This window comes from Eutrigla gurnardus (assembly GCF_963514095.1).
Source record: "Eutrigla gurnardus genome assembly, chromosome: 4".
Lineage (NCBI taxonomy): Eukaryota > Metazoa > Chordata > Actinopteri > Perciformes > Triglidae > Eutrigla > Eutrigla gurnardus.
In genome coordinates, this window is record NC_139918.1 from 19,006,042 (window position 1) to 19,019,170 (window position 13,129).

Consider the following 13,129-nt stretch of genomic DNA (forward strand, 5'->3'; position numbering starts at 1 on the left):
GGTATGCGGCTTGCTTGTGAACCGGGTTTGGAGCTCTGCAAAGAGAGAGGGAGAGATGCAGAGAGCCTCAGAGCAGACAGTAAATTTGCTCATCAACTGGTTTCGTTCCAGTGAGAGGTGAAATTATCCAATATTTCACGGTCTGGCCCTTTGAAGGTGGCGTTACTCAGCAAAGCTCAATGTGCTGTGGAGCCAAACTGCAATAGCGTTCAAACAGACGTCTTTATTTTTCATGGGTGGATTCAGGCCTGCCCAGACTGCAGCATGAAATATTAAACTCCTCATATTGTGTTGTATACGACTGACTGCAGTAAACAAATCGAGTACACCACCGACCCGCCTTCATCCTCCTGTGGCGGTTAAACCCGCCCCGTCATGCTTGTTGTCTGACAGCGATAAGATCAAGGTTTTAACGCGCGCGCGTGGACATGTGGGAGCCCATTGATCCCATTAACAGCATGTGTGAAGAATATTATAAAATGATGAGAACTTCATAGGAGGTCAGGCGAGGATCAATATTAAATCCTATCTCATTTATAATCCGGCTGAGCAGAGAGGCTCCGTGGGGCTTAGCTGCTTAAAGAAGACAGCATTTGACAATTTACTTTAATGCTCATACGAATAAATGTAATGACACACGAGTGCTTTGAGATGAAATGGCTTTTATTGTCTGTTTGCGAGGCACTTTAGTGCTTCTTTGTCAACAAACGTGCTATAAATACTCTGATGGATGATGGACACGTGCACGCAAAGCACGACCAAGGAAAGTATTGACATGCGAAATTAAAATCAATTCATCAAAAAATGTTTGTTACATCTCCTGGGCGGGGGGGATGCTGTGTCCTCGGCTATTTTTAAGGAGATTTGGCTGCTCTTTATCTGCGGATAAGATCAAGGATTAAGTTTCTCATCATACGTATCACTTTGAGGGTTAACCCGTTCACACACTCTCATCTTCCTCAGTTATGAATCTGACCGCTGATGGATCCTCTGCTTTCACAGGATCGATTTTGAAGCCGCAAAGGAACTCTTTTTTCAGTGACTGTCCCAAAATCCGGGGAATGTAACCTCCGATTCTGTACATTGTCGAGCCAATTAAGCTGTGAGGTTTGTTTGAAGTAGCAGATTGAAAGGAGAGCTCGCCCTGGTTTCAGGCCCAAACAGTGAAGGGAGACCACAGGGGTCCAGGTTCCCAGAGCCTGCATGTGTAATCCAGTCTAACATGCATGCAAATCTCATCTGTGCCCGCACACAATGGCTTCTCTGTGTGAGGAACGGAGGAAGGGAAGGGGAAGCAGAGAGAGTGAGAGTGAGAGGGGGAAAGGAAAGCTGTAAGTGTGTGTCCACCGTGCCAAAGCATATGGCATGATAGCACCGACACTCTAAGGTTCACAGACTAGTAAGAGACTTTTATTGGGGTTGATATTCAAACATCCATAATTAATCCAATATCTGTGGAGCTCTCCGAGGAGGGAGGGGGAAAAAAAATCCACAGCATCGCCTGTGGAAAGAAGAACATTGTAAATTCCTGGCACTGCTCTGAGTGCAGCTCTTCTCCTCTGCAGTGTAAAAAAACAAAAGTTGGCAACCTATATCTCAGGGGAAATTAAAAATCTTTGTCTTATCCAGCCAATTAAATGATATACACCTTTTTTTTTTTTTTTTGTACATGGCTGGAGTCGGCCCCCGGAATCTATTTATGAACCGTGTTGTGGTTACCGCTTCTGCTGCTCATCGCAGAGAGCTTCACTTCAGCCCGCAGCACGAGGCTGGATATCGGAGGTGTGGTGGGGTGAGAGTGATTGTTTTCTCTTTTCTGAGACACACAGAGAACTTACTTTCCATCTGTCTCTATCATATAGACGTATAGGATTAAGCCGAATGCTGTTTTTAGTCCTCAGCAGAGGCTCAACTCTTTCATGTGAAACATTGGATTAGAACGTCGGGGGAAGCCTTTGTGTACGCCGTCTCCGTGCTCCCCAATGCCTCTTTCTTTCTGTGGGCATCTGATCATTGTGTGAGAGGGCGCTTCTGTATGCGCGGCCGCGCCTTGAACTTTGTCACATTTCGATAACTTTATACATGCGTGCGACGCGTCTTTATTCCTCCCGAGCTAGCACCCCTGCTCTATTGGGACCCAGCTGGGGAGACCACGGCTCGGCGGGGGGCCTTCACTCCAATTTGCCATCGTTTGTCACCATTTGTTCGTCCCTGACAAACAAAATGTTGGCCCTCGGTCCCCTCCTGTTTTTGACCACAGTCACACATGGCGTCAGCTGTCCCCCCCTCCCCTTCTCCTTACTCAACAACTCAACCCGCCATGCTAGCCGAGGCGGACGTGTGCTTAAAATAGTTCCCCCGTCTAATTAACTCATTTCAACTGACATTAATATTGCAGCATGTGGCCCTTTTTTATTATTGACGCCATGTTTGTCTTGGTGTATGATACTTTTAATACGTAATTAAAAGATAAAGCGGTGCTGCGGCTGCATGGCGGTTCCTTTATCTGGGAGACTTCTTCTCTCTGACCCCCGTCCTTCCCGTCTACTGTCCATATGTCTCCAGCCTCCAGCTTCGTTGTGTACTTAAACATCTCCATTATAGGCCCTTCGTTTTGGAGCTAATTGCATGATGCGCTTGAAAAGCAGTCTATGATAAACTCTGGTTTAGCTGCTGGAGCAGACTTCCACAAGGCCGACTGGGCTGAGCTCTGGCGAATGGGGTCGAGATGTATCTGGTAGATACGGCAGGCATGGCTAGCTTCTCCGTGGCCGGGTAGCCGATGCTGATTTCCTGCCTCGCATCGCCCTCCTGCATCTCAGCGTATAGCAGAGAAACATGTTAAATTGCTCCATGAAAACACAGGAAGGTCAGGCAGTTAAAGAGCTTTTCCAGGCTCCCTTAGAGAGTAAAGACTCTCTTTGGATTGCTTGCAAAACGGACAGGCAATAAACTTTCGGTGAATTTACGGGGGTAACAGCGAAGGAGTCGCAGTCGGGGTTTGGTTCCCTCTTTATTCCTCCACTTCTCTCTGATGTTCTGCTTCATGAGCTTCATGAGCCGCGAGATGAAGCGACGGATGGCCGCGGCGTTTGACCGAGCGGCTGGCTGTTTCTCTGGTCATCGAGGCCACGGTGACAAATGCGTTGGCAGAGACCTCGACAAGAGGTTCCTTGGCACAGAGGCTCGGGTCTGCTCGCGCTCAGCCCCAATAAGGGACCAAGAACAGATGTCTGGTTTGAAGCCACAGAGTTGCACTCGAGCTGTAATTTTCGTGTCGTGTTTGAAGTGAGCCCCGAGGCATATCTCATTTTCAGCCCTTGTACCAAATCCTATGCATACCTTTATTCACATCTTGAAGACTCTCATTAGGTGAAATGAAGAGTGTCAGATATGGGGGGGAAGCTATTAAGGAAGAGCAGCGAGCCCAGTGGCCCGCTGTAATTGGAGACACTAGTGCTGAGATGAGCTTTATATTACCGATGCCGGAGTAAATACTGACCTTGCTGTTTTCATGATCACGGCCCTGAGGGCGTTTTTAGTCTCTGCTGGTGATTCATAGAAAAGTAATGGTGCAAAATAAATTCAGAAAAGAACAAATATGTTGACTTTTGCCCACAAAGAAGAAATAGATATATTGATCATTAAAGGGATTCGTACATCAGAAAGTCAATACACTTACAGGGTACGTCTGGTGAGATTTTATATTATTGTCAACAAATACCCAAGCCAACAGGGAATTTACCCTCCTAACAAGCCTGACATATCTTATTCCTCTATGCCATAGACCTCCCTTGTTATTAAAATATACATTAAAAGAATTAATTACGACGAACATGGACTTTGTAGTTTATTTTGAGTCAATCCAACATACTGTCCTGTGGCTGTATGTTAGTATAAATACTCACTGGAGCATCAAATGTATGTTAATCTGCTGCTGAAAATAATCCTGAACAAACACAGCATGCTAACACACTCGCGCTGACTAAGCTAATATGGTGATCCTGGTTTAGCACGCTACGATGCTAACACAAAGTACATGTAATGTTGATGGAAATGTCATTGGTTTTGCAGGTGTGAGAACACATCGCTATAGTTACGGAGGGAGCTTTGAAAACAAAATTAACGCCAGTGAATTCAGTTAACTGCAACTTTAGTTTACCTACGAGAAGCTTCCCCATCAGTGGCGATGTAGATCCGGAGTCTGGAGTCTTGCTGGGAGGCTCGGCATCGACTGAAGTCGTTGGATCTTCTTCACTGGATCTTCTCACTCAATAAAAGATCTGACCCGCATTTACAAACAGGCTCGTAGTCTCTGTGTTCTGCTTTGCTTCATATTTCAGAAATGTTTCTCTCATGTTGCACATCATAAAAAAACAGCAACGTACGCGCTGACTGGGTGCAACTTAACATATTGAAAATGATTTGTTTATTTTGTTCTATGCGGCTTGTCCAATATTAGTAGCCTGAGGAATTAAACACATATTTTACACCGTAAGGCTACAAACTGTATTCTCTCAGTGAAGCGAAATGGTATTTTATTGTAGAAACACAGTTTTCACCAACGAGTGAACGCAATCATTTTGACAGATAATATACATAATTCTATATTTATTATTATTATTATTTATAATTTCCAGCATTTCTGCATCATGGGAGGGGTCTCCAGTACCTCGTCTACTGGAAGTGGTACAGTCCTGAGGAGAGATCCTGGGTCCCTGCTTGGTACATCCCGATCCTCATCAAGGACTTCCACCAACAACACCCAGACCAGCCTACCAGGACCCCCCAAGGTCAGATTTTTATTTAATATAGCTATAATATTGCTCAAAATATATTATCTTATAACCCAAAATCTGTTTAGGTTTGTGAAATTGATAGCAATGTGAATACTAAGATAAATGTTTTGGTCTCGGTTTTTAAAGGTGTTTTTAGGAGCGCAATCAGTGGCCATCGCATAAAAACACTTCTAAGTTGAATTAACCGAGGTACTCCAGCCTTCATAACCATCCAACAATTTCTAATCAACTGGCTTTCATCAAGAGCTCATCTAGTTGTTGCAAACTATGTAAATGTGTCGAAATGAGCAGATGATCCACCAGTGTGGTTGCAATCAGCACAGACTTTCATTACTGTATGCTAGAAAATAACGGGAAGGCACAGCCGAGGAAAAACAAGGCGATTATGCGTCGGCACCGGAGAAACAAAAAAAATCTCCCCCCTAATTAAATCAAGTGTGCCCTTCACTTCGCTGAACTTCCATATCTTGTTTTGATCACACGGCGGGTACGGGTGTAACGTTCATGGGATATTTTGAAAAATAAAGTCTAGAATTTAAGCTCCTGGAATAAGATTAAACTCTGGTCCTTAAATGGAAATCACTCGAGAAAGAGCAGTGTTTCATGCAGGCAGAAGGTCAACTCATCTTGGTCCTCTAACCGGCGACTGCAGCTAAAAGACAGGATTCAAATAGAAGCTTAACATATTTCAAAAAGACTTAAAAAGGAGTTCATTAATCTTGTTTTTACACATTTGTATTCTGGGAAGACACGCTATTGGAGTACATTCTGTTCTAGGTATATGCACATTATAAAAAATGATTAAAGGACATTTAGTGAAAGAGTTGTCCTCCACAAGGCTGCATGTCTGGCTATGAGGAGTGTGTATATAATAAGACAAAAGAGACCAAAGCGGTTTTCTAAAGCTTTATTGATCGGTTAAAACTTGCAAGCCATTAATCAGAACAACAGTCGGGTCACCGGGTTGTGAAAAATGTCTCTGGCTGATGTTTTGCCTTTAATTTGATAATCACGCTGTCATACTTGATGGTAATTCATTAACACAAACTCATCGCTTTCTCACTTGCTAATGGGCCATCATGTATTTAAGTTATAAATTAGTAAGTCATTAATTAAGGTCTTTCAATTATCTTTAATATTCTTTGTGGGGGGGAAAAAAAGGATCTTTCACAACCTGGCAACCCAAAAGTTGTTCTTGTTAATGACTTATAACTGAAATATGAACCATTTGTGAATTATTTATTAACCATTATTAAAGCCATTGGTCAATTTATAGTGGTGCAGGAATGAGTCAGCATTTTTGTACTTCTGGTTCCCTCGTCTCCAAGTCCTTGTCTTTTTTTTTTTTCTTGGTAAGATGCCTGAAATAAGGTCTTTGGTTAACACAAGCTTAAGAGATCTCTTCTATGACATCATATACATCAGGAAACAGCCCTATTATGTCTCTAACAAACAAGACTACAAAACATCATCACGAGTCCTCCACTCATGTGACCAAACTCTCCCAGCCGAGTGAGATAATCACGGTTATTTTCTCAGACAAAACCTCCATCAGAGCCACAGAAGACCTTGTACAACACTGAGTCATGACTCTTGACATTTAAAATATGGGATTGGCCCTTCAAACGGACTTCCACGGATCAATACGACACTGCATTATCATTAGATGTACACGACGTGACGACTGAGGTTAAATGTGGGTGATCTTTATGATTACTTACGTAGCTTCATCTCGTATTTCTTCCTCTTAACACATCCGCACACTCTCCTCTCAGCTGTTTCTCAGCCTGATTGTTTACACCAGAACCAGCAGGAAAGTATTTTCTTCTCTTTCTCCAGTCCTTTGATGACCCGGGCGCGATGAAGACATGAAAACTCCCAAGAGAGCTCAGCTTCTTTTTCTTTTTTTTCTTAGAAGCTTGTATGAGTTGTTTTTTTTTTAGTCTAACTTGGTAGAAAACGTCTGTGTACTTGCCAAGAGAAGCTTGTAGGCTGTCAGCGATCAACATCAAGAGAGGCGGCCGTCACACATACATGTAGTGCACGGATACTACTGTTTTACAGAAGAGGAACATGGACCAGTGGAACATTCATAACACACTGATGGTAAATAATTCATCTTAAACAGTTCAATTAGTGGGATTATGTTCATCAGGGCATATCTAACAGGCTTTCTGGCACGTTGCTAATTTGAATTTCCTCTTGGAAAATAGATTATTAATCGTGAACACGTCATGCATCACAATGTTGTTGTTTTTTAAATATATTGGATTAGCCATTTGACCTCATTTAAGATGTCGGCAGCTGTGTGACGGGTTTTTGTCCAAAATGGGGATGAAATCTGAAATTCTTTTCTTGTTTTCTTTTTTTCCCTTTTATAAATACATCCGAGGCAATGTTCTGACTGAATCTTGACCTACAGTGTATGCTTTAATTAATGTATTTGTTTGTCAATGAATGATGTTAATTTGGTCTGAAGGGACTATTAATGCGACTGAAAAATAACAAGCAACTTATTCAAAATGCAGTGATTTTATCACGATCATTCCGTGTGACATGTGAGAGAATCTGTGCGCGACAACAACATGAACATACGTCAATTCACCACGTAGTGTAACACGAGCACAGTCGTGATGTGAAATCAAACGACCGCCAGATAAAAAAAAATAAAAAAAACGAAGCACACCAACTCATTAAAACATTTCCACAGATTTGTGTTCGGTGTGAAAACACGCAGACGCCATGTGCACATAACGAGACAAATTTGTCGTATTTAGCAGTTTCCACTTTGCCTTCTGGCTGTATAGTTTATATTTTGGTGGGAATTTACATTTTCATGAGGATGGGGGAAAAACCCCATTTACATGTTTAGTAATGTCAACTTTCACTCATTTAGCTTGAGTCAGTCAACAGTCTCTGCACTTAATGAAATCCACAGTGCAATGCCAAAGCTTTTAACATTAGCATTTATAAATCATACATTACTCATTTTTTAATTATTTTTATTTTTTGGCTACTTGAACACACGTACGACATGTTCAGTAAAGAACAAGTCCTGAAGTCCCTCTTCTCCACGCCGAATCTCCCAACTTTTTTTCCCTTATCCGTACAAATCTCCCAGTGTGCTAACAAGCCGCCACGCTCAGTGAGTGAACAGACGGAGCTCAGGGGGGAGAAGAGGATCAGAGAGACTTGGAGCTCTTGGGTTGGTGTGTGCTTAGAGATTCACTTTTTTTTTTCTCTCTCTCTCTCTCTCTCTCCCTCCACATACAGCTGGGGCTCAATTAGTGTCCATTTTTTACTAATTAAGTATACTCTGCCTGAATCAGTGGTGCAAAAACGAACGTTGTTTGTGAAATCATACGCTGTATCCGGCGTGCTGCCCCTGAGGCGGGCTTTAGGCCCTTCTACTGTACGTTGCTCATCCTCTTCCTCCTTTTTCTCTCCCTTCATGTGCTCAGAGATGAAGAGGGGAAATGAAGCATTCCCGCATGGTTTTCACTCTTTTTTTTCTCCCCAGTCTTGTTTACACAAAATCCTACATGCAAGAAGAGCGGTTTTAACAAATCACCGACGAGCAACTGTGTCGATATTTAACTCGACACCTGACGCCATCCCGTCCTACTGGAGCGACGGGGCCCTTGATGTTGGGGCGTTTCTGCGTGACATCCGTTACCGTGGCACCGTGCTAAAGCCCAGCTACGGGCACGGCGGTGGAGTTTTGTGCATATTTCCCTAACAATGCGAAGCGGAGTAAGCTCTGCACAGCGGATAAATCCTAAAGGACTTGAAGAAGAGACCCAGTCACAGACATTTACGGTGTGAAAATACCCTCACTAGTGTCTGAAGTTAACACTTTGTAGTATGATACGTGTTAAATTGCTGCCACAGAGAGAACTGGGTCGGAGACCGTCAATCTCTGCACACCATCTGCGTATGGTATTAATTTCCCAGACAAGACGCCGGTCCTACCGCAGAAGGGTCAGACTTCTCCAAAATGATCTGTCAACCCCTTCATCCCCCTGTCGCACTCTTATCAATGCCGCACACTTCCCCTCGCTCTGCTGTTGCCATGGCGACGGTTTTGGCAGGGATGAGCTGTATCAAAAGCGCTCCGGAGTTTAGCGAAGACTCCTCTCCACACTTACCTCTGTTATGTTGCTCTAATCCTTTCCTTTTGATCTCCTTTTGATGGAGACATTAAACCTGGAGGAATTCAGGATGCACCTTATAAAACCACACGCTAACCGTTTGAGGGGATGAGATGCTGATTCTCTGCGGACCGGCGCTCCGGTCCGGCAGGGCTGCTCTCTTCCAGCTAACAGATACCGCCTCATTATCTGCAGCCCACAGATAGCGAACCCCTAGCAGTCGGGAGCACGACTTTTTTTTTTTTTTCACTCCACTACTCTCTTTGAAGCTAAAGCGAAAACAATGAACTGCAATATTGGAGATTGGCGAAGCCTATTAAAACGCAGCACTCTTTGTGAAATGGCTCCGTAGGCATTGGACAGCTAGATACGAAACAAGACTAAGAGTCTGCAGCCATGTTGGAAGCTCTGTGAGGCTGAACTTAGGCACTGCTAATGGCGGGTTTATTATTGCCCACTCTTGGCCTGTTTCGTGTGTTAGCATGCTAACATTTGCAACCACTGAACACAAAGAGAGGCTGATGAGGGATGAAAAGTTACGCAAGAAAAGTTAAATGTTTTTTTTTTACAAAATCCTAGTGATGTCCTAATTAAATTTAATAGCAATAGGCTACATCCATCACTTGCTTTGACATTTCAATCAAAACAAGATTTTCAAAATCATGGTGGCGCTAGAAGGAAAGTCAGAGGATCACCAAAATAAGTAGGATTCATCTTCTGGGAAACATTTTTACTGATTTTGTCGCTCGTAGTGTGAACATAGCATAATTTAACTTAGCAGGCTACATTTACTTGATCATTTCTGTAGATTGTGTAGATACAATTGACTAAATCCATTCTTCATATCTGTATTCCTCACATTTCATAAGGAAGTATTGTGCTGTTTACTCTTATTTAACATATTATGGCCAATATAACTAGGCCAGTATCTATATGTGCCCCAAGACGCGGTGTGAAGGAGTGATGAGAAGATGTGTACGACCACGTCCCGCAGATATTTCCTCATTCCTTTCCTCCATCCTGCGCCCTGTAGCCTCTGTGAGAAACATCAATACCACTGACAGATGGTTGAAACGCAGCGAGAGTGAGTAGGAGAAAACATATAGTCCTATTTGTGCTACGTGCATCCTTGTCTCATTTCATTTAAAGCCATGTCTTTTCCATTTCTGCTCGTGTTAAACGCTAAACGAGGCTCTGATTCCTGAATAGTCACCCACTGGCTGATCTTAACGATAGCAACACATTGGAACTCACTTTTACCTGTCATATTAACTCTAACGACCGGCAATTAATGCTGAGGTGCATGATGCAACACGACACGTGCATGTAGCATCACACACACACACGCACACAAACACACACACACACACACACACACACACACACACACACACACACACACACACACACACACACACACAGCAGACATGCAGCCAGGATTTCATGCGTTTTGTGTGCGGCGGGTGTGAAAAGTTGACTGTGTGACGTGTCGCTGTGAATATGCTGGAGTTTATATGGGCTGCATGATGAATAGCTGGTGTCAGGTGTTACCATGGGGATGATTACTTGAAAGCAGCCGAGGCACTATAAGCATTTGGGATTTCTAGCCAACCCATCAAATGCTTGGCAGGCCATTTATTTCGAATATACAGGTAGTTCCAGGCGATAAGAATCTGTGTGTGTGTGTGTGTGTGTGTGTGTCTCTTTGTGATATAGACAAAAAAAACAGATCACGCTACATTTCAGTCAAACAACCGCCTCCCATTTAATTACAAAAAACCTGCGGTGGCGGCACGTATTACTGTCAGCATCGGCCGCGTTGACCCCGATAACAGGACGAGGCGGCGCGACACGCTGGCTCGTCGCCGCGCTCGGCTTTGAGGGGCGAGGAAGTGTTTTTGTTCCTTGTCTCTCCTCATCTTCCCAGTGAGCTGGAAAGCCCTCCACATGTAGCGGAGAGTCCCTGAAGCCAGCCAGCCAGCCTTCTCACTCACCGCCTTGTTGCTATCACGCTCCACAGGCCACAACAAAGGGCGCTCTGAAAACAACCTCTCAAAACTTTGACTGGTAGCCCGGCGATGCGATCCGCCCCGATGCTCCACACAGATACTTTAGCAGAATTACAAAGATAGGAGTTGAGCTCAGGATCCACTGATCCCTTTAGTCTTTTTCTTCTCTTTTTGCCCAATTTAGAACATCTGCTCTGAGACCACAGTATCACACGCCCCCCCACCCTGTTGACTCAAAAGCCTAAGGTCTGTCTCTTCCTGCTCTTCTCTATCCTTACCCCTCCCCTGGTGGGGGATTCATTCATTCACACTGGGTAGAGGGACCTAAACCCTTCTATCTCATCAGCAAACATACAAATGCATAATCTCTTCATTCTTTTCCCCAACCCATTCACATGCATGCTAATGATCTCTGCTGACCTCTCTTTTCACTGCTCTGGTGCTTTGAAACGCAACCTGGCCGTCAGATGGGATTCTTCAGATGCTGCGTCGGGCTGTATTCTGTTTTACTATATATACTTTTACAGTGCACAGAAGGCGTTTTGCAACGAAAGCAAAGTGTAAAAGCCAGTGGTTGAAGGTACATTTCAGTCACGTCATTAGCTGAAGTACAACTGTTAGGTACTTTACAATGTTGTGCTACTTTCTACTTCCGTTTCACAGAGAAATATTGTTCTTTTTACTCGACTTACAGCTTTAGTTACTGGATACTGTCCAGATCCAGATTATTTATACACAATATAATTGACAAATGAATCCTGGTGTATGGGATAAGATAGTCAGCAGCACATTTAATAGCTAATTGTTTGATTTAGCTTGCTGTTGTTTAAATAGTTTAGTAGCTTGAACGTATACCTTCCCTGTGTCATGAATTCGCCTGTCTTAAATAACAGGTTATTAGCCTAGAATGAACTGATGAACACCAATGAACTGGCTAGACAAACGTGAGCCTCGCAGCCTTGGACGAGGTCCGCCGTCTACACTAACAACAGACTGATGTCTACCTGAGGACAAACCGCCGACTGTGTATAAAAGGATCTGCTCAACATGGAGCTCGGAACAGGCTTCTCTCTTGAGCTCGGAGAGAGAAGCCTGCCTCTATTCAGCTGGATAGATTGCTCTGACGCTGTATGTTTGCTGTCTGTCTATTAGCTGCATGATTGTTAGCCTGTTTAATTCTTTTTGGACTCTTATTTCTCACCAGGAATTAATACACCAATTTCCAACACAAAAATAACCATCACTTTGACCAGCTGCAACATTTAAGTGATGAATGCATCAATAATCTTAATACAATTAATTATATGACTTTTTTTTTTTACGGTACTTAAAGTATACTTTACATTTACATTTTTTACCGAAGCAACATTTTGAAAGCAGTCCTTTTTGAAATATATCATCATCATCCTTATCCAGATATATGGAGTGAATCCCTCCTCATACTGTTGAGAAAGCCTCTGCTCCAAGTCTGCTTTCCTTAATAATGAGTTCTCCTCCAAAGAGGTCATGTTTTTCGGTTTGGTTTGCTTGTTTGATTGTGGAAAACCTACTTCTCCAATTTCCATGAAACTTGGTGGAAGGGTTTATCAAGGGCAAATCCGAATCACAGGGCCGACACATTATTTTCAATTATGGAAACAGCCTTTGTGGAGGATGCCGCTCTGCTCATATTGAAGGAGGTTTTGTTAGTTCAGGATCAGTTTCCACTTCAAAATTGAAAATTGTACACTTCTCTGCGTCGAAAGTGTAAAAACGAGTCACACTTTTTTTTGTATGCTAACAGCCACTTCCCTGATGCACAGTATCCCGTCCTCCAAACCCAGTCCTGACACCCGTTAATCAATGTCTGGGGCTTCAGAGGCCATTTAATGGATCACACTATACGCAGAGTTCCAGCCATAGACATGCAGAGGTGGGGAAGCTCTCTGAGCACAAAGTGCACTGTCATGCTAATCATCGCTCCCTGCAACACCGAAGGCTTTCATGGGGAAACGTCTGGGCTGGCAAGGCGAGGCACTATTTACCATCCGTGTGTGTGTGTGTGTGTGTGTGAGGGTGTTCCTGTGTTGCAGCTTTTTTAATTAAATGTGAACAAATCATTTGAGGGGAAAATTGAGTATCTCTGTAATGAGATGTTTTGCAGCTCCCCGTTTCAACTTGCCATTAGACG